Raw genomic sequence first — 22,037 nt, 5'->3', positions numbered from 1 at the left:
ATAAATATGAAATATATGGACTCTGCTACGTTTGATTAAGTATTTAGAACAGTTCTTACAGTTGTCTACCAAACTGGATATATGGGGATGTATTAGGCCCAGTAGCAAGATCTAGCCTGTAATCATGTAATCGCTGTCAGCTTTCAGATACTTGTTTCTCTTCGCAAGGGGRAAAAAAAAACTAATTAATACTTCATTTAAACCAAAAGCTGACCTGCATTTCAAGAGAATCTAAAAGTAGCTTTGTGAATTAGGCCCCAATTCAAAGCATTTAAGCATATCCATGAACTCAACTGACCTCAGTGTGACATGTTGTGATTAATGATGTTATGGATCAAAGCCTATTTCATCAATTCTTTCCTTCAGACCTGGTATATCACTTTTTAATAAGAGTGAAAAAATTATAAGAGCCTTGAGTCACATTATTGCCAATTATTACATGATGATTTGGAAAACCTTTCAGAGTAAGGACTGGTCAGAAAAACAGCTGTGTAACCACTCAAGACAATGATCAATGCCAGCAATAAATTCCTACTTTTTTTAAAGGTAACTCCTTGAATAATTTAACTAAACACTCCTCTTGATAAAGGCTAGCATTTTGAAATACACTATATCCACTAGTATGCATTATCTGGAGAATAAAAAATTTACTATGCTATACATACGATTAAAATCCTGGCCCATATGACTCTGGGCCAGAACGAACTATGGAAAATTTTACAGAACAGAAATACTGTTTGCCAAGGGAAAGATCAGCTAAATCAGAGAACCGCAGGGGTTACATTATAAGAAATTCATCCTATGATGAATTTCAAGAACAGCAGCAAAGCAGAATATTGAAAAATCCTACCAAACATTTCAATACAAGTGTTCAAAAGCTCATCTAACGTTGCAGCCTTCCCAAGTGCGTTTGACCCCATTGTCCTTTAATCGTTGTCAGAAAATAAGAGGCATTTTCACCAAGCAGCAGATTGCTTCTTCAGCTGCCCTTTATTGTTGGTTGCATTCTTAACTGGACTTCAAGGAAAACCTGGAGAAAGAAAGGACAGGAAATTATAATTATATGACTATACGAAAGCATTATCAGGGTGGAATGTTTACTGGTCAGTTCATCTGTTCTATAAACTGTTTTTCCCCCACACAATGCAGAGCACATGAAAGATTGCCGTAAGTTTTCAGTATGGTCCAACTTGTATTTTTAAGTGTTGTTCAATTGTTTGTCCACTAGCACAAAATAAATCCATAGCAAGGGTCATAAACCAGAAACCAGATGGTAAATGAGGGCATGCATGTACAATGACGCACATTTTGTTCAGGCCATTTTATTTACACTTGATAAGTCACATTTTGTTAATAACCTTGCTTTTATGTTTAAAGCACAACAAAAATCTTTTTTTTCCTAAGGTTACTGGTTCATGGTAGATATCTTTTTACGATAATGTTCTTAATTGGCACAGACCACATAAAACATTTAATGAAGTTCACAGCTAATAATAAACTAGAAGGAAATTTTTCAAAAGACCTTAAGATCTATTCCTACAGCCTTTTGTTTCTTTATGCACCTTCCTACAGTAGSTGAACACTTACAGAAAGCTGAACACTTATGGAAACATTTAAATTGTATCGAATATCTACTCTTCATTTAATTATCAAACATCCACTTACTTGAAAGACAGAGAAAACAGTCTATACAAATTTTCTGAGCTAGCTGTACAGCTGTACATAAAGAAGACATCAATATTTCATTATCAACCTGTGACTAAGTCCCACTGCCCCAGCCCCTAACTGATGCTTGGAATATGGCAAATCAAAAACGCCTCCAGCACCTTTTCTAGAATAAAGCCAAGAGGAGAGCTAAGCCAGCCTTTGAAGTGAAACACCGTAGGAATTTTAGGAAGTTTCTTTTTAGAGGGTGCTGCACATAATATAACTTTTTAACATTGGTCATGCAAAGCACTGACACCCCACATCCCTGCTTTAACTCACCCACAGATGCACAGCTCTTCAAACTGACCATGTCACAGACCTCATCCTGCAAGCTCAGTCCCACTATGACTACTGTCCCTCACCTCCTCCCAAACTGCCCTGATCCTCTCTTAAATGTCACTGCACCAACAAGGCTCTGGCAGCTCTCACCTACCATGAGAGCAGGCATATCCTGCCACAACTCCCACTTCCCCAGAAGAAGAGAAAACACTGTTTCCTCAGGCCAGGTCTGCATGGCTGAGTGACCACGACCAAGTGTGCTCCCATGGGCACATGTCGGCCCTTATTTTACACCATTGATGTCTCTGTCTCCCAAACCTAGCATCTGCAAACTAGTCAGTGCTTGCGTGTGCTAGCACCCGGGACACGTTCAGGACAATAGTAACCAGTCAGGGACACTGTAGGGCAGAAGAAATTGCATCCCAGTGCCCAGAAAAGCATCCTGCATTGGTTAATTCGCTTTAGACACAGCTGCAGAGTCCTGCAGGGCACAGGTTGCTCTAAGCATGCAGCTGGGTTTTGCTTGAGATACCTTCAATATACATAATTCAGCCAAAGATACTCTTCTTTTGAAGGGGGCACCTAGAGCCAGTTCTTTCAGGTTCCATCTAACAGACTATTAGAAATGACACACTTTGCCCTGAAGTGGAAACCAGGACTCTGTGCTAAATGAGCACAGCTCACTGAGCATGTAGTTTCCAAAAGTCAGTGCACTCAATGTGCAGCAGCAGCAAACACGCATAGAAAGACACAAGCTTTAAACTCTGCCTCTGCAGTGCCTTACTCCAAGCTAGAAGAAAACCATTTCCCCTGCCAAGTTCGATGGTGCAGACCCTCTTCTTGAAGGAACATATATGTTTTTCCAGGAATCAAGTTGAGCTCCTATTTGCAATGAAACGGGAAACTTCTCCTTTCACACAACAAAGCAGGCAGTCAGAGCACTCACCTCAAAATAGGGGAAGCTGGATTCAGAGCACTCCTTGGCTTCAAACCTGTGCTTATCACTGCAGTAGAAATTGTCCTAAGCATTAGCTGTTATGTTAGGCTGGGCAGCCTCAACCCTTYTTCCTAAAACTGTGTCATCATGCAAAAGCGAAAGTTGTCTTGAGGGGACCAGAGAAAAAAATGCTGGGAGATTCATGACTCCAGTACGCTGACTGGGCCACACATGAGCCAGGGTTACTAATAAGTTCAGCCCTTGTTCCCATGTATTTAAAGTACAGAAAGCAGTGCGTTTGCTTGGTTTATGTGCTTTGAGGGATAGCCAGCAACTGAGCAGTATTTTTCAAGACCACAGTTTTGTCCCTTGGCACTTAAATTTTGCTAGAATCCCACTTGGGGCATGTTTGCCTTTTTTGACCATGCCAGTGTCCTTCTCTAAGCTTAATGGCTTGATTTTTCATAAAGCCAACTGCAGTTGACTTTGTTTTTTCAAGAGGAGAAAAATAATAGGCAATAAATCCCTCCATAAATTTTATATTTGTTATTTCAAAATACTGTTTTAGTCAACTTTTTAAAAACAGAATTGAGAAAAGATACTACAATTTCTGCTTATCCTTGAAAAYTTCTGAGCATGAAACACAGGAGTGGAAGAGATTTGATCTATCTTTTMAGCTCTGTTAGTATGAACATATTCTATAACATATAACATAATATAGCATTGTCACTATCTTCCGCTGTGAACAGTATCAGGGTAGTGATATAGTAATCAACAAGTAATGCTCACCTTAAAAATGCATGGCTCTTTTTTATTATTACTATACGCCAGCTACTCAACTGTTATATACCTTCATCCKGAGGCTAGCAGGATCCACTCCTCACAAACAGCCCATTTGATCAAGAATGGATTTTATGCTCATAACGCTTCTAGAGGAAGGATGTATCATTGCCAATTTATGGAGAAGAAACCGGTTGCATTGGCTAGGGCTGTTTATCCAWGGCTGGGCCAGAACCTGATGTAACATTTCTTGATCCCAGACCCCAACAACCACAATTGCTAAGCCATTATTTGTGTGATTAAGCACTGATGTTCTATTAAAACAATAAGAGTTTTGTCTATACTGGGCCATGATGGTATTAAATCACAGCACCACTTCTAGAGAGGGATTTTTCAAGTCAGAAGAAAAACCCTCAAAAATAGAAATATACTTTGCAGTCCCTTACCAAGCAGTGGGTCTCCTCTCCTGTAACACTTCATGTATTTCTGTTCTGCCCTGTTACTGTTCATGGTAAATGAAGACATTCAGCTACTCAAAGAAAACAGAGAGTCACAAGAATTTCGAAATCCCTCTAGTATCATTATGAATGCTTCATAAATGCTTAGTGTTCTGGTTGCTGTTTAGACTTGATATTAGTGCTACTATAAAATGGTATCTCAAATGACTTTTATGTGTCTAAAGAAAAAAAAAGGAGAAATTCAACTAGATAGGTTAAAGATACAGAAAGAAAAAAAGTGATCAAAGTACAAGGTCCAAAACCAGTGCCAACACAAGACCCTGGACATGAAGAAACAACAAGAAGTAAAGACTGGTACTCACCTTCCAAATCAGAGCTAACACTGCTCTAGGTTGTGTTAGAGCACTCAATAGCACTGGGACAGAGGCAGTGTAATAAACAGAGTATGAGATCTAGTTTCCATTTGTGGCATACATAAAAAACGGAAATGAGAATTTGGAGTTACATTTCTAGCAAAACCATTAATACTATTCATGGCTCTGCTCACTGATAAAGATACGTAGTGACACTTAAGATACTATAAATAACYGCTACAGATTATTAACTTCTACCACACGTAAAGAATTAAAAGCTATTGAAATAAACAGATACTATTAAAAGATTGACTGTGATTGCCAAAGGTGCATCAGGGCTTCCAAACTGAGATAAGGGGCAGAATCTCTGTCCCCAGGTGCTGCTAGTGTAACTCTGAGAGGCCACCCAAATGTATCAGGATGAGTCAGGCAGGCTAGGTAAGGAAAACAAGAGCTAACCCAATAAAATCACATGATTAGTGAGGTGATTGCATACTACAATGAAACTAAAAGAGTATTTTTTTGCCTTGAGATGGAATTATAAATCTTGTCCAGTTAACTGTGGTTAACAGATGCTATTAAGGACACAGGTGGCATTCATTCCCTCCCGCACCACCTGACTATTCATTCTCAATCCTCTACTGAAACAGCAGACCKCACTGCAAGTCTTGTTAAGCACCAACAACATGCTGGGAAGGGATTTCAGGGGGTCAGTCAAGAATGGGGGGATGCTGAGGCAGCAGCAATACGATCAAGATAGGCCTTAGCACTTCACCAGTACCTACGGCTTTGTCTAAAGGCATCCCCTTAGTTTAGATAACAGATACAATGATAATATTCCTATGGACACAGTCATGTATCAAGTATATCATGCTTTATTTGCTGATATTTCTGCTATGCTACAGCTATGCTATTGCTATTACGCTTCCTAGTTAGGAGGAGAGCAGAAACATCTGCAGTGATGTGCCCAAAGGTTAGAAGTCTGTGAAGGGCAGAACTACAAAGCACAGAATCTGTTTCAAGTCTTGTCCTCACCCTGACCACCACATGCACACAGACAGTTATTTTAAACAGATGGCTTTTCCTTAGTGTCCTTATGCAGTGTAACTGAGTTTTCTGTTCTATATTTTTAAAGTCTTAAGATGGCTCTATTGTGGACTGTCTTGGTATATCTATTTAAAGTGAATGAATGGGCTCTTGAGACAGATGTGGTGAGCTGTAATACTTAAAAAAAAAGAAAAAAAGAAAAAGAAAAAGAAACAGGATACACCATCAGTAAACTTGTGGTCTTATGCAAAAGCATCAAATGGTGTGAACAGAGTGGGCAGCATGCAGTCAACTTTTAACTTGGCTACTGTTTTAGGTAAAACCAAAAGATGCCACTTTTACTACTAGGGGGCTGCTAAGGGGAGGTCCACACCTACAAGTTACAGCAATTTAACTTAATATTAAAATATCAAGGAAGCTCAAATCCCTGTGTGGGCACTTTCATGTTGGTTTTCAGCAAGTTACATCAGTTACAGGCACAAGCTAAACCAGTAAGTTAGGTTTAAATAGGCTTAAATTCAACATACAGAGTAATATTTATTTAACTAAATGGAATTTAAACAGCTTTTTAGCCAAGCCAAAGTAAAGGCACATGTATCATTTTCCCCATTAATTAAAAGTGGGCTATTTTCTTTCTATTTAGGGCCAATAAACAGTCACATGTGAACAGTTCAACTTTGACATAGAGGCACCTCTATCAGTCTCAGTTCATCCATAAACTTTCCAGAGGCCTGAATGCAGGAGACTCATATTCTTTACAAGATTAGGACATTCTTAAGGGTTTTAGTAAGCCAGACCTCCCCTATTCYACCCCTCCTCCAAACCTACATCACATGCTGATAAATGCTTGCATTAAAGGGCCTCCACCTTCTGGCTGCTAGAAGGAGAGCCCTAAATGTGAGCAGCTGAAGAGAGAAAGGTAATCAGTAGCTAGGGAAAAAAAATTAATTGAGACTGTTCAAGTACAACTTCCCGTACCATATATCTTTTCTCTTTGTTCTGCCTTGGTCATGTCAGCTGAAAGCTCTTCAGGACAGAGTTTCTCTGCTCCTCATGTGAGGCTTTCACATGAGACCCTTTCTTGTGATTCTTGTCCCCGCATATTAGTGCAATCAGCCTAATAAGAATCCCAGATGTGGCACATAACTGCTGCACTTCAGCCCACATAGGTGCAATTGAGACATCTGTATGGGCTAAAGTTAACRTCAGTATTCGGTTGCCCCTCCTGAAGACTCTCCCTTCCGAGTGGATAATAWTCCTTGTAGGTTGCCAGTACCAGCTTATTTATTACAGGACACACAACTCAATTTTTAGAAAATTCTGAGCAAGTGACATGGTCAGGTTTCTCCAGGGTCCGACAAGACAAAACCATTTTAGACAGGAAAGGGAAAGGATGCTGGGCTTTCAGGCTGCCTAGTGCCACAGCTTCTGGTCCAGTCCTTGACCCCAAGCATCACATGGAGCATCACAAGCTGGYCAGAAAGTGWCGCATTTTTTGCCTTACCAGTGATGCTTATCTTGTGGAGTGGGGACTCAGCACAAGAGGGAGATYGTGGCACTGCTCCATGCGTGCAGGSTGCAAGCCCTGCTGTKCATGGGGAAATAACGAAAGTTCAGTTAGGCTCAACCAGTGTGGCTTGCCAATATTCATTCACCTTTGCTCAGACCTATTACACCTTTGGACAGCTGTTATCCAATAAACCAGGAGACCCACAATAACTGTCTGCACTCTTCCAGTTGAATTCACTCTTCTTCTGGATGAGATTGGGGCTTTGAAAGGCACTAACCAGGCAGGGACATTTGTGTCTCAACACRGGAGAGTGCAGAGGGATGGCTAAGTGCATGCTGCATTGGCTGCTAAAGCTAAACCCCATATTAACAAGAGACATTGCATARAGGTTGTTAGTGGCTCCACAGCTTAAGATATGAGAAAAAAATTCACCTACTCCATTTCATTCCTCTACCCCAAACCAGTGTAATCTCTAAGCAAAGAGCATGTGTGGCCATAGGGCAGAAGTGTGCAAGTTACTAATTGCCAAAATGTATTTYATTATTCTCAGCTTTGAGAGGAGACTCCACTGGGCTATTTACTACCAAGACATCATACATTACCAAATTAAAATAAAAGGGCATAGATATACAAGACCTATATATGTACTCTTCTTATAGGAACAGAGGTTAAAAGAGTAGGACTTTAGGAAAGAAACCAAGTGGATAAATGGATTCACYCATATACATTACTAAGCTATTAGTTCACAGCCACAAAATACCTTGTAGATGCTGACAAATTGGAGTACAGGGTACAACATATGCTGATCTGACATAAAAGAGAAGCTTACAGAAATCATGAGGAATGCTAATGGAGTGTCACACGATCTATTACTTTGAGGAATCAGAAAGTCACCTGATTAGGAATGCTTAAACAGCATTTTGTTTAGCACTCTTAACCTCTTACTGTGAAATACAGTCAAGATTTTTGAGAGGACAGAATAAAATCCACATTTTTCCTCAGTTATAAATCTCCTAAAATAATGGATAACTTGATAACTGTGACACTAAAAATAAAGATTTCATTCTCAATTGCAATTCTAGTGTTTTGTGGAACTGGTTAACTCATCCTTCAGGTTTTCCCCATCCACTTCTGTTTCTGCTGCCTTACTTTACTGTGTTGGCATTTGTCTCTGTAAATGGAACCCCTGCTAATAATGGCAGYAAAACTGAACATACATCTTTTAATTATTTCATACATCAAGATGATGACCTTTTACTTCCACTTTCCACTGGTCAGGGTAGTAAAATTTCCTATAAATGCATCAGGTTTAAAGCGAGATCTAAAGTGGGACTTCTGTTCATGTTCAAGCAGAGGCAAATGTTCAGCCATGCTTCTCAGTAGTTTTATCATAAAATTGTTTTGCTCTTTCCAGTTAAGCAAAACAAAATTACATACATCAAACATTTGATTAACATGTGTGACATGGGGGGATCCAGCTCTTTCGAAATTCTTTGCTCTTCAGCATGTTGAAGGTCTTCACCACCAAAGTACAGTCCAAGGACAGGAGAGCTAACAGCAGTAAGAGCTCACATAGCCTTTTAAGTTAATCCTAGTCAAATCAAATCAAATTGATATACTTCTACAAGCCATCTAATGTCTTTAGGCCCTAAGAAAATTTTCTGGCAGTTACYTTAATCATTCACAGACCTGCAAACAACTCTTCACAGTCTTTCACAAATAAATTAACCAGGTCACATAGATCAAGTCAGGGAAAACAAGATAAAACAAAAAAATCCCTATCAGCATATCTTCTTGACTGATCACACTGTCGTATGCCCTTAAGGACACCGGACCAGGCCAAAAGAAGCCATTTTTAGTTATTTTAAAGCAAACATGGGGAAAGAATCAACTCTTCGGTTCTAAAAGGCAATGACTCAGTACACTTATTTTTAACTATTCTGTAACAAAATATTTTAAATTTTTGTTATTGTTTACCAATGGCAGCTATATTCTCTTAAAGCCAAGCTAGAAAAATAGATTTGTTTATTAATTGGATTATTAATATGTCCTAGGCTTTATTTACCAGGCTCTCTGACACTTAGAGACACTTACAAGCACTCTCAGAGCTTATCTCTGATAAGCTTCGTGATTTACTTTTTTTCTCCACAAAACTTTTTTATTACACTGGAAATTTTGTATAGTTACACTGTCCCAGAGAAATGTCTTTTTTGAAGCTGTTAAGTCTCCCAAGACTCATGACAGTTCTAAGAGTCAGCATTACGTACACATCTCAATCAATTTTAAGGCAAAGGAGGACTGTAAGCATCTCTAACTTGTAATAAAGATCAGTAASTATTGTACAAAAGATCTTGTATGATAAACCTGTGGCTTCCAAATAGATTTTCCCTTGGAAGAAGCTTTTTCACCAGATACAATTCTGTAATTTCCAAGTATTTCCCACAGTAGAATAGCTGCTCACAACACAATAGTTTCTCTACCCACAGTGACAGACAGCCAGATTGCAAACATCTGCAGCACACATTACAATGAACTCACAGGAACTACAGACACATATGAAGCTTGTCATGCATGTAAAGTTTTACAGACCCATGTTAGTCAGCCAAACAGGACAGAAAATTTCTAAACATTCCAGAAAGTGAAATGTTAAAACACATTCCCTCTTCCCTTTTCCACCTTTGTACTATGTTTGTATCAAGAGAAGATAAAATAATTTTCTGTGGTCACAGGTACCATCGAAGGGAGACTTCAACTCCTACTACTTGTTATCATTTTCAGTATCAATGGCTGAATCAGATTTCTCACTTTTTCTGGTTTCTTGAATTTTCATAGTTGAAGATTGCAACAACTGCAATTACATCTAATAAATCTTGTACCTATCGTGGTATAAGAAGTGGCTCTTCTTGTAGAGAGCAYAGTTTTGCTGCTGACCTTTCTTAACCACAATTAAAACCTGGGACAACTTTAGAAATATCTTGACCATACATTTACAGCCTGAGAAGTACTTATCAGTGCAGTAAATTGAAGRCAGCAACTGGCAAAACAATAAAGGCAGGAAGAGGCTTGCAGAAGGTGAAGTAATGGGAAGCTGCATGTCTGGCAGAGGAGCAGGACAGAGTTAAAAGAACAGAGGGGCAGAACAGGACTTGGGCTCCTTTTCCTAATTTGGCTGCTATAGTGTCTTTCTAATAGACTCATCCRTCATTTTCCCTTTGATGGATGTAGAAAATGGTTCACATGTAACTGCTATTTTCCCACAGATGTGCTAATAGATCTCATGCAGGGAGAGAGCATGGACCAGTTGCTAACGGTCAGCATCGCAGCTCACTCCCTGGTGGCAGTTTTCCACTCACTGCCAAGCTGATGCTCTTTAAGGAGAGAATGCAAATTAAAATGRTGTGCTAGATTACAGAGACAGACACACATGATAGTAGACAGACATGCTGCGTGATCCTAGCAGCTCATGCAAATTGCTGTCTACTGCACACTCACATGAGTCAGGGACGCCTGCCTGGTGCAGTGTTATGGTTTTGCATCTGTAGAAGTCTCTGATGACTCACAGCTCATAAGCAAGCAGGCCTGCAGAAAAGCTGGGGGAATAAAAAAAACAACCTGGAGTCAGAGGAGAGCCAGCATCTTTCTTAGAACTGAGAAGTTCTATCAACAGACCCTGGACAGCAAAACAAATAAGCAGTTTTCCTTCCTTACATCTACTTATTTTTGTACAAGTTTCCCCTGGGAAGAATGGTAAAACAATGGCAGGCTTCTGATTCCTTAATGCTGCAGAGGGAATATCTTAAACACAGGTATATACTATTTCCTGGAGAAATTTAGAGGTCATTAAAATATTAAGCCTCAACAAAAATATTAAGCCTAATAAAGAGAAGACCAGACAAGAGATTATTTGCCCTAACTTTTCTTATTAGATTTTATACTCATTTTCAGAGGTAACAAAGCAAGTTTCAGTCTGCTGACTGAAATCTATTTTCTTACTTAGCAGTCTACCAAGAAACACACACTGTCTGTACAACTGCATGAACATAGACAGCAAGCTTCTAAGACCGTTTATGAAACAACGAGAAGTTGACAGTACAGGATATGAGAGCAGTGTCACTGCAGTTAATTCCTATATCCCTGGTTTTRGCACAGAGTGAGTTTTATTAATAACCAAGTACCTTCCTAACAATAAGACAGTTTGCAGCCAAGAGGTTAAATGCCTTTTTTWAAAAAAGAATAATAGCAACAAAGATGTTTCTCATCAAAAGACTTGAAACACAAACATAGGTTTATTTGAAGATGAGCTATATATAAGAGTATACAAAACASTGAGATAAATTAAAAAAGGGGAAGGAGTCTGTGTGGTGTAAAAGACAATCTGTCTTAATGAAAAAGAGGAAAAGCATCTTACAGACTGCTTTAGTAAGTAATATATTAAACAAGTAACTTTGATCTTTAGCTTGTTCAGATTATTTTGTTAGTWAAATATTTCTTAAATGCAAGAATATCTAAGACAGGATTGCAGCTATACAACTATCCCACTTTCTCAACTACAGAACATGGAGCTACTATAGGACTTGAGAAAAGCAAATCTTACCAAAAAGAATTGGTTGTGTTTGCAGGGCTCATTTTCTAACATACAATGCTCTAATGCTGTAAAATTCACATATTTGTAGCATCAAACAGTATTTCCTCTCCTGTAAAAGAGTAGAAAATCTAAAAATGCATACTTTATACAGATGCTATACCTATTATATTGTCAAAGAGTTGCCATTACTGGAAAAGCAACTGAAGCAGCTGCTGTTAGCTGTAACAGTTGAGAACCTCATCCTCCACCAGTCCTCTCTCTGGCTGTATGTTATCATCTGTGCATACACCCCCTATTTCCATGGACATAACTGGTAGCATAACACCTTTCCAGTATCTGATTCAGGCCATCCCAAAATATCTGTTGCCCTAGAGAGTAATTTGCAGACAATTATTAAATTAACCCATGCCTATTTGCTTTGTATTTATAGTGGAAACTGGTAATAATTTCCCTTTCAGCATTTAATTATCAAATTTGAGCTTGTCAGAACTTCTGGAAGGGGTCTGCTTACCTCACCAATTCAACTCCAGTAATAATTACAAAGCTATGAGCTAGAGGTTTGGGGGTTCCTTTCCCCTCCCCCAGTACAGCACAGTGTTCAGCACTGAAAGACTCACTGCTGCTGAAATCACATTTTCAAAACGGTTCATGCCTTTTCAAGCTTATTTACAGGTACGAACTATATTTATATGACCACTAGTRTACCAGATAATCTGTGCTCAAGCCAGAGATTACACTAATTTCTGAACCAATATAATTAAATCAGTGCAAGAATTCCCAAAGGAGCCGATTTTGAAACGCAGACATCAAACAGCAGTTTGCACCTTGCAAGAGCCATTACTCAACACTTTAACCTAAAAACCTTCTCTCTCCTCTTGCTTCCAAATTGTGACCTGAGAACGAGATCAGAGAAAGGCCCCAGCACTCGCCTTCGTCTCCCCTCTCGCTCCAGGGCCCAGGTGTTGGTGAGCATCTCGCTCTTGCCCTCACTGTCCCACCAAGTGCCTGCAGTGCGGGAGGCACCCGGGGCCTCTAGTCTCTCTCTCCATTTTCATTATCAGACCTCCCAGATGCCAAACTCTGTGCTTCCAGAAGGATATCAGCGTCAGGAAAACTCTGAGCAGCTCTCTGCTTAGGATCAGTCCTAAGCCCTTTTGGGATGCATATGCCAGGGGAACGCCTGCYTTGCCTGTGTTAGGCATCCTGTGGTCGCACCTTGCACACCAGCCCCATACAGAATAGGGGCAGTGAAGATGCTCAGGGTCTTCATCCAAGACCTCCAAATACTCATTAAAGCTGTAAGAAGAGATACAGGATCAGTTCTTTCCTTTAGCAGAAAAACTGGAAATCTCCCATTGCCCTGGCTGAGACTCCAGAGTGGATTTGCCTGCACTGGTGCATCAATTAAATGAAATAATAAAACCTTTTGGACTGCAGGGAAAAAGCAAGCAAGATCAAAAATGTACAATTTAAGGGGAGGAGTGCTCACTGAAGAAGGAAAAAAAAAATTAAAAAAAAAAAAAAAAAAAAGAATTCCAGTTCCTGCCCCAATGCCTACTTAAGATAAAAATACACTGACAGTCATTAGGGCAGGGCCTGGAAACCAAGAGTTTTAGGAAGGGTGCAGCGGTTTCAGGAAGTATGTGTTCATGAGCTTGGTGAAGCAGCCCATGAGTAAGCAAGCTAAAGTAGGCAAGATATCATAAAGCAGATGAGATTATTATTATTTTTTAAGGAAGCTATTTCATGAACCGTGTGATAAGGCTGGAACGTCATCGTTATTCCGATTTGGATGACAACAATCACTATATATCCAGGTGGTAAAGGGTGACTCAAGCCCCAGTTCAGCAAAGATATGTGATGTAATTTGCTCCACTGACATCAAATCACTTACATGTATAAGCTGCTTTTCCTCCCTCCCACCAGCAAACTGAGAAATTTCCAGGCAAGCTCCTGGTTCAAACACTGGGTCCTTGAAAAACAAACAGAACTCATCAATGCATGTTATAAGAACCAGCATCAAGACGACGGGTTGGGTGGATATACATACTACCTTAGCCTACCAGGTGGGTAAAAAGAATCTAGCAATGAATGATAGGCTATGAATAAAAGCCCACCTATAACAATGCTGGTTCAGATTAAGGAAATTATGGTCAGTGAGAATGGAGACTAAGCAGCAGAAATGCTATGACTTTTTATAAAATATAAAAAAGAAGAGAACAACACAGCAAAGAAAATACTTAACCTCAGGTCAAAGACCACTTCAGCAGCATGTTTAGCAAACACGCAGATATACCCACTATCAGCCACAACTCAATCTGTTTGACCATGTCATACATGTTTTATTTAGTTATTGGTCTCTAGAACTGATTTCTACACTGAAACCCATTAATCTGCCTCAGGTGTGGTGAAGAATATATATATATATATCTCAAAAGGAATGGAAAATTCCTGTTCTAGCAGATTCTGGATGGGAACTGTTTGTGCACACATTTCCTGCACTCCTGATTCTCTCGCACAAGGCCACCACTACTCTGTGTGAAACATCTCCTTCCACAGTAGAGATTGAAAAGAGAAGCAGTTTTAACAGTAGCGGAAGGAGCTGTATAAGGAAATGTATTGATATACATAACATGTAATGTCAATATGTGTTAGCTCCTGGTATACTGAGTTTGGTATGGCTTTTGTGGTAGACCAAAGTGGGCATACTGCTGAATCACTAATATGAGATTTGTGCTAATTTAAGATGATAGGGTTATTTTCTCTTTGTAGGAACTAAAAATATAAAATATCTGAACAAGAATAGCTCAGTTTTGCACAGATTATTACGCCTGGCAGATTCTTCAGATGTTGAAACATTTTCCCCATTGCTGAGAAACTCCAGATCATTAGTAAGGAGAATATACATAAATCACAGGTGGGAGAGTACAGGCTAGAGAAAGAGTCAAACATTTCATCCCATTTGAATGCGGTCAGAGGAAACAGCAGCAAGGGGAGCGGTGATTCAGAGAAGTGAGACAGCAGATGGCCACCAAAACAACCAGAGTAATTCTCAAGGGAAACTGTATTTTCTGCTGAGCTGTAAACATCAGTGGTGTGGGTATTTCCACACCCCCACACTTTGATCCTGACCCCATATATGCTTAGATGTAAGTTGCACTTTCTGATGGGACCACTCATGAGTTCAGCTCAACAAATATCTACGTGTTTTCAGGATTAGTTTTTTTTATCTGGACTGACCAAGTCTGTTTTGTTGATATTACTAGTGTTTATAGCTGACATTCTTTCATCTCTATCACAAGAGAAAAAGTTACCCACTGCCTCAACTCCTCTGACCCAGTAATGGGTGATTTAGATACGTTACACCAATAAGCAATCATAGTAATGAAAAGTCAGTACTACATTGACCATTTACATTGAATAGAAAAACAGCACAGACATAAGAGCAATGAACAGCAAAAGCAGAAGACCTGACAATTTGTAGCAGCTTTTTTATTTAATCTAACACTCAGGTATTGTACAGTACAACAGCTAATCTCCAAATACATTGCCTTTCCTGACTTAAAATAAAGGGCCAACTTGAAAATATATCTGCCAAATTGATGACATAATGTATGTCATAACAAAACATAAATATCTTAACAGAAAACTAATTCTGTGTAAGTTGTTTAGATTACCTGTACATATATTCTGTAGCTAGGTGCAGACAGCTCAGAGAAAAAGAAAATCACACACGTACTCCATGGGTATTTTTAAAAGTAGTTTCCTCTCTTTACTCAGGAACATCCTGGGAGTGGCTCCTGTGTATAATAACATTTTCAATTACAGAGAGGAACTGGCAAAACTGTGGTTACTCTTCAGCTAGACGTTTTCTTACAGAGCAGTAACATGCCCATTCAGAGAACTGTATGGCTGCCCTTATCATTTCCTTAGAGTAAAAGGAAAAGAATTTAACAGGAACCCTTCAAAACTTTCAGTGATACAAGTATGCGCTAAATTTCTGCAGAAGGACAGAAATATTCATGCCATTAACAAATATCCTCTACTATGTAATCAACAAAAAATTCCAAGATGAATGGCTTCTGTTTTCTGTTTGGGCTATCTGGATATTTAGCTTTGTTAATGTGAGATGTAAGGACTGAACACTTCTCAGGACAAAGCAGGAAGAAATTCAATTTGTGTACTTCATATCTCTACAGAACTGCCTTGTCTTACATGAACATAGTGGAGAGTATATTCAAAAAGCTGAGCCCATGAGTTTCCACAAGATAAGGATATTGAATTACAGGAGGATGGTGATACAGAGGTTGTATCTGCTGCCTAACTWTAAAATCTCCATGTGCCCCAATGGTATCCAATAACTGGTACTGCAATAAGAGATGTTGCAGTTGGAATTCATCAGGAAGGCCACAATACGAGGAGAATCGGAAGACTGCAATACTCTCATCTCTCAAAGTACACTGTCTGCATTTAACAATAATGATCCCTAATAAAGTTAGCTGGAGGTAATGATTAAAATAATAGCAGCCTTGAGAATCTTGTAATGTTGCTGTTGTTGCTYAAGTTTTCTTTGTTTTGTGGACAGATTTAAATGTCTAGTCATTAATCTTGAATTTTATTGAAGAAAAGATACAGTAATGATGGCTGGAAGCTGTAGATAGAGCAGTTTTGTTTAACTTAAATTTTGCAGATCGGAGTGATGTTTCTTCTCCTTTTGTAAATGACCTCAATAACCAATTGTATAGAAGCACAAGACTCAGCTCCCCTTACCATGATTTCTGAGACAGTTCAATGACTGCTTTGGCAGGGTGCTTTCAGACATAGGTACTGTTACCTGAAGGTGAGCTCACCAGTGCAGTTACATAATTTTTACTATGTAATCATCATTAGTTCTCTTTTATATTACACTCACTTGCCAGAGAGGCCTGAGAATAACATCAGTGCACAAGATACATCTACAGCAGGATAGTAATCCAGCTGATACAGAACCAGGTGGCTTTACAACCCAGCTCAGTGGTTGTGCTAGAGCTAGGGAAGAAGGTGCAGCAGGAATGGTCTGAGCTTCTATCCATTTTCTGGTGGATTTGGGCTTTAATTAAGATCAAAGCATGGTCCTTCATCCGAGCTTTCCAACTGGCCTGGCAACTTGCTCAACAGAGAACATTCACCAAAAATGTAAAATACCCTGTCTGGAAGCAATCACACAGTGGACTAGCACTACTCAGAATGAAGAATTTCTACTCTTCAGAAATTCTGAGGAAAACGAGAGTCCCTCTGAGGMCTGTATAGGAAAGCAAGGGCAGCCTTGTTATTCCTCCTGCCTTGGGATGGAGACTTGGACAGGCCTGAGAAGCTATGTTGCAGCCAGTGCTCCAAGGTTTTGGAGCTCCTGAGGGCAACGCCAGGCACCTCGGGCCCCATAGGYCTGTCGCATCCATGGCCTTATGTGCCACTGGTGTGGGAGGGCTCTGGTAAAACCACAGCCTGAGAGCACCCRAGCTCTTGGTGCAGAGGCAGCCTACCCTCAACAACAAGAACAGGCAGGAAGCCAGGCAGACTTCTGTTTTTGTGAACAATAGGAACTGAYTGACATTTTCCCATAAAATTTCCATTTCACTGGCAAAGCCATAAACTATGGTTTAAAAGGAAAAAAAAAAGTTTTCAGGAATGAATAAAGAAAGTTTCTCTTTCTATGTGCAAATCAGGATTATTCTATATATCTTTAAAGAAAGGACCACCGGATCCAGTAAACCTCCCAGTATTTACTCTTCATTCTGATCTGAAATTCAGGCCTTTTGACTTGATAGACACCTTCCTCACCAGGATCCCATTGCTCTCTACCCCTGCCCCTTTTAATCTTCTCTAAAGCACCTGGCACCTTTCAGTCTCTGACATATCAAGCTCTATTACTCATTCATTTGTTCCGATTCTTAAGTCTTATTGCAAAAAAACCAGTTCATCTCTACATAAATAATTGATTAAAAGTTCTTTTATATATATGTGTACATCCAGTACTCTAATTCTTGTGTTTTTAAGCAAAATTTCAGACTAGAATAGACAAAATATCAGATGGGGAAATCAATCATTAATGAAACAAAAACCTCAAAAACGCAAGTATACAAAAATAAATTGAATTAAAAACCTAGAGATATTTAGAAGACTCACTCTCTGTTTTTAGGGAGGATTTTTTATTTACACAGTCTATTTATGTATTACTCTCCAGAATCAATCAATTACATCTTAATCAGTGCATCTTCATTGCTCTCCTGTATATATGTTGCTACCTTCTTTCCTTTATCTCAGAACAGTAACTAGTCACAAGCAATTCTCTTCAGACTGATCACACTATTTTGATGGTATACCTTCATCAATCCCTTATTTCAGTACTTTCAAGGCAAATATYGTAATTGCTCTATCCTCAACTTGCATCGTTAACCCATTAACAAGCTCTATGGAGAAAATACATTTACCATAAACAAACTCTCCATACCAACATCTGAGTAAACGAAACACCATTCCCCCCCACCACCTGGGCTAGCATTAGGACAAAATACGGTACCTGTCTGGTTCCTGCAACAGCGAGGACAATGCCCATGTTAATAATAGTTCAGAAAAATACAGACATTCGAAGCTTGAATGACTGTTTATCAATGAGGTGACAAAAATATGCCTCACCCTTAAGTGTTTTCACAAGACGTCCAAGATGAAAATAGGAAAGCAGTGGCAGTCTCGAAAAAAATAAAAACAAGGAAAATCACTTACTGTACTTGGTTCTGCAGAGGTATTCAACACAAACATCACCCTTCCTTGTCCAGCTGCCAAGTGCTAGAGCATGAAATGAGCAGCTGTTTCCTTCAAGCTGGGGCTGTGTGTCTTAACTAGTCACATGCCCCTCCTGATAAATCTCACTGCCGTGCCAGGAGGTCAGAATCTGAAGATCATTATTCCCCTTATTAGAAAATCCTTTTCATAACAGCAGCCTTTGCTAAAGCATTTGACTGGAACGTGGCGCTATGTGTTCCATAACTTACTTTTTTTTTTTTTTTTTTAATGACAAACACCAAAGAGCAGATAAGCCTTAATCAACAGTAGGGGCAGCACAAATGGAAAGTTAAACACATCCCTGTTGATTACTTCAGTTTTGCTCCTAACTCCACAATTTGCTGTTTAAATTTAGTCTTAACGTCAGGAACAGGACAATTTATGACACTATGGCGTTTATAGCATCTTTAAGCCCAGGCTACTACACAGAGCATGCAAAACATGAACAATCCTACTTTTGAGGATTAGTTGGATTTAAGGGGAAACATCCCTATCTTTTGTGTTTGGACAGGAGAGCAATGGGTGCCTTACTAATACTGGAGATGCTTATTTTTCTGGTATCTAGCATTTTTACAGCACGGATATGAYGCCCTGTTGTGCCAGACATTGTCTAGTCACATAGCGATAGCTCTTTTGGGGTGGGGACTACCAGTCTAAACAGACAGAACAAAATGGAAAACAAAAGCATCCTTATCCCCATGTTCCCAGACGTAAAACAAATGAAGGAGAAACACTGAAGTAGAGACTAACAGATTCTGAAGGAATTTTCCAGGGAGCTATGTAGCCATACCCAAATGAAATTCAGCTGCAACTCTGTCCCTAATTCCTTTCAGCTTGATCACATTTTTAAAGGTATTGAGGTGTTTAAAGACACACAGTCAATGGGATCTCAAGGGTGAGGTGCAAAACCCTGAAATGCTTAATTTCCATCCCATACATAGCATAAACTATGCTGAAATTCTGATAGCAGTTTACTTTAAAATGACTTAAGAGCATGCRCAGCCAATTGCTGTAGCTCAGCGAAGGATGTATAGTACTTTATTGTTTTGCAAGCAGATGCAAGATTGCACAGTCTCACTGGATTATAAAGTGCATTACAGAGTACTATTTTAAAAGCCAACCTGCACTAACAGTAAGTATTGCAACTGAAATGTGAACAAGATAAATGAATTGCTTGGAGCTAGATAACTGCTTGTTAAAATTATTAAATTTTATTGCATCTAGCTGGCACATTTGCTAGAAATCAATGAATGCCTTCAAATCACAGAAGATGGTGGCTGCAGGGGGGAAAAAAGGGTAATTCAGGTTGCTTCCTTATCCAACTATTCATATTACATAAACCTGCACATGGTTATGAAACCATGCAGCCATCAGCAYGGCCAGTATGGCCTGAGGCAAGAAGGAAGCCCTCATGCCAATTATCCGTGCCTCTGCTGGGCTYGTTTTCTTGCTACCATGTGAAACTGATGAGTTTCCTTGAAAAGTTTTTTTGGGGGGAGGCGGAATCCCTCCCAAACTACGCTGTCCCTCATAAGCCAGCCAGATGAGGGGGGTACRCAGCACGTCGAGAGGCCCCAGTCCTGAGGATGCGAGGTCCTTCTGYGAGGATATGCGGGCCAGTGCCCCGGCGCAAGCCCCACCCAGCCCTCGCCTGTGCCGCCTGCACCCCAAAACCCTGACTCTTCCCTGGCAACACGTCAGGGTTAGGCATGCAGTTTGTTCCTGATGCCCCCGCRCCCTGGTAATGCAGGTAAACGGCACATAAACCAGCACGAAGCGTTAGTTCAAAGCCTCTTCGCGGCACGGCTGCAGAGGCAGGTTACTGGGTGCCACGCGAGGGACGTGGGCACCGGGGCCGCCGGCACCGCGGCAGACTCGGGGCGCKGCCCGGCGGCCGTTGCGGCCGTTGCAGCCGTTAGGGCCCGCGCAGCGCGCCCCCCTCCACAGCGGCACCGCGGCCCGCCATTTCGATGGGACCAAGCGTGGCGGAGCCGCGGGGCGGCGGGCGGCAGCCCCTCACCTCCGGCGGATCGACCCGCCGCGGGGAGCCGGAGGGCGCTGCCGCGGCCCCGGCCCCACAGCAGCCCCCAGCGGCCCGAGGTGCCCGCTGCAGCCCGGCGCGGCGGCTGCGGCCATTTCGCCGCCGGCACCTGGGCTCCCCCCGGCCCCGTCAGTGCCCCTCCGCCGCCGGGGGCACGGGCGAAGCTGGGGACCGTCCGCTCCACCAGGGTCCCACGGTTGTACCGACTCAGCAAAGTTTTCACCTAGGGGATGTGGATTTGCGAAAACACTTAACCATTGCGCGATGCTGAGCCTCGGTTTTGCGTTTGTAGAAGGGTGCGTAACTGCTGCGCGAGGAAGAATGCTTATAGAAAAGGGGGTTAATGGCTAGGTAAACAGCAAATGTTTGCTGCAGATGTGCCGGGCCTTGTTTTATCCCAGCATGCGCTAGGGCTTGGCAACTTGTCTGCAAGTGGCTCCTCTTGGCAGGGCTGAGACACCGTGATGCGGCCGCTGCAGAGCTCCCTGGAAACTTTCATCTGGCCCRTAAAGAGAGGAGGAGGCCAGCCTACGTGGGACTTGGTGCTGCTGGGCCTTGTGAGCGGCTGAGGAGGTTGTAAAAGGCAGGTAAAGGAGACAGTACAAGCTACAGAGTTAAAACAAGACATAAAGCCATGAAAAGTGAGTTGGTTTCAGTTGAGGACGCTGATAKGATGGTAGTGTCAAAGAGAAATGTTGAGCTGCCCCAGCAGAACTGAGCTGGGGACTGTTGCAGGATGCCAGCTCAGCGATGGCTGCACCCAGCAGCAGGTGTGAAAATCAGGCCTGGCTCAGAGAAAGGAGAAAGCACTGCTGTGCTTTAGGGCACTGCCATTGATCAGATGAGTTACCTTTGACAAATGCTGTTTGTTTCCCCTAAACCACACTTTCATTTGAGGTTGAGGACAACAGAACTTTATACATAGCTTTAAAAAGAAAGGTTCCTAAATTTCTTTACAAACTTCATTATAAAAGATCTTGATCTCTACTACTATTAACAAAAAAAGGTAGAAATGTGTTCCACAATAATTTACCCTGTCCACACAATACATTGTAYGTCTTTTGGTTATGCAATAACACCCTTTTACATTTATCAAAACCCTTTKGTATTTATCATTGATTAAATACTTGTAGTACCCAAGGCCATTTCAAGCAGGACACAGAACAATCAGAGTCATCACATTCTGCCCTGAATAGCTGACTATTTTTATTCGGTAGTCATGCTCCACATAGGGATGTAATTTGGTAGTAGTGACTGAATGGCAATATTCCATCAACAGCTTGAGATACGCTCCTTGAAAAGAAAAAGAGCCTTTGTACTTTCTCAAATGAGTGGAGAAATAAATGATTTTATGTGGTTAAGTAAAATTATTTTTTACTTTACGGTTAAGATTGCCATAAACTCTGATTGTGGTTCATGTGGGGAAAAAGCTTCCCACTAGCTCATGCTAAATGTTCAAATTTAAGTTACCGTTATCAATAATTTTGATATAATCCCTGAAAATAAAACTCCCCCAAA

The 22,037-nt window shown here is 40.7% G+C and overlaps 1 long non-coding RNA gene across 2 annotated transcripts in view; it reads right to left on the bottom strand.

Annotated features, from left to right (window-relative positions):
- Positions 1–920: 920 nt before the first annotated feature.
- The window catches only part of LOC146597989 (uncharacterized), a 33,940-nt gene continuing 12,823 nt past the window's right edge, over positions 921–22,037 (bottom strand). Inside the window, exons 1-3 of one of the 2 annotated variants that reach the window (XR_014895364.1) lie at positions 11,666–11,757; positions 10,564–10,661; positions 921–1,030 (exon numbers count right to left, since the gene is read on the bottom strand). This is a non-coding gene — a long non-coding RNA (uncharacterized LOC146597989). Of the gene's footprint in view, positions 1,031–10,563; positions 10,662–11,665; positions 11,758–22,037 lie in introns of those variants that run through there. The other variant, XR_014895363.1, reaches the window with a different exon arrangement.

This window comes from Rhea americana, unplaced genomic scaffold (genome assembly GCF_003343005.1).
Source record: "Rhea americana isolate MKP2758 unplaced genomic scaffold, rheAme1 scaffold_173, whole genome shotgun sequence".
Taxonomy (NCBI): domain Eukaryota; kingdom Metazoa; phylum Chordata; class Aves; order Rheiformes; family Rheidae; genus Rhea; species Rhea americana.
The sequence above is the reverse complement of the archived record's forward strand: the minus strand, read 5'-3'. Positions and strand labels throughout refer to the sequence as shown.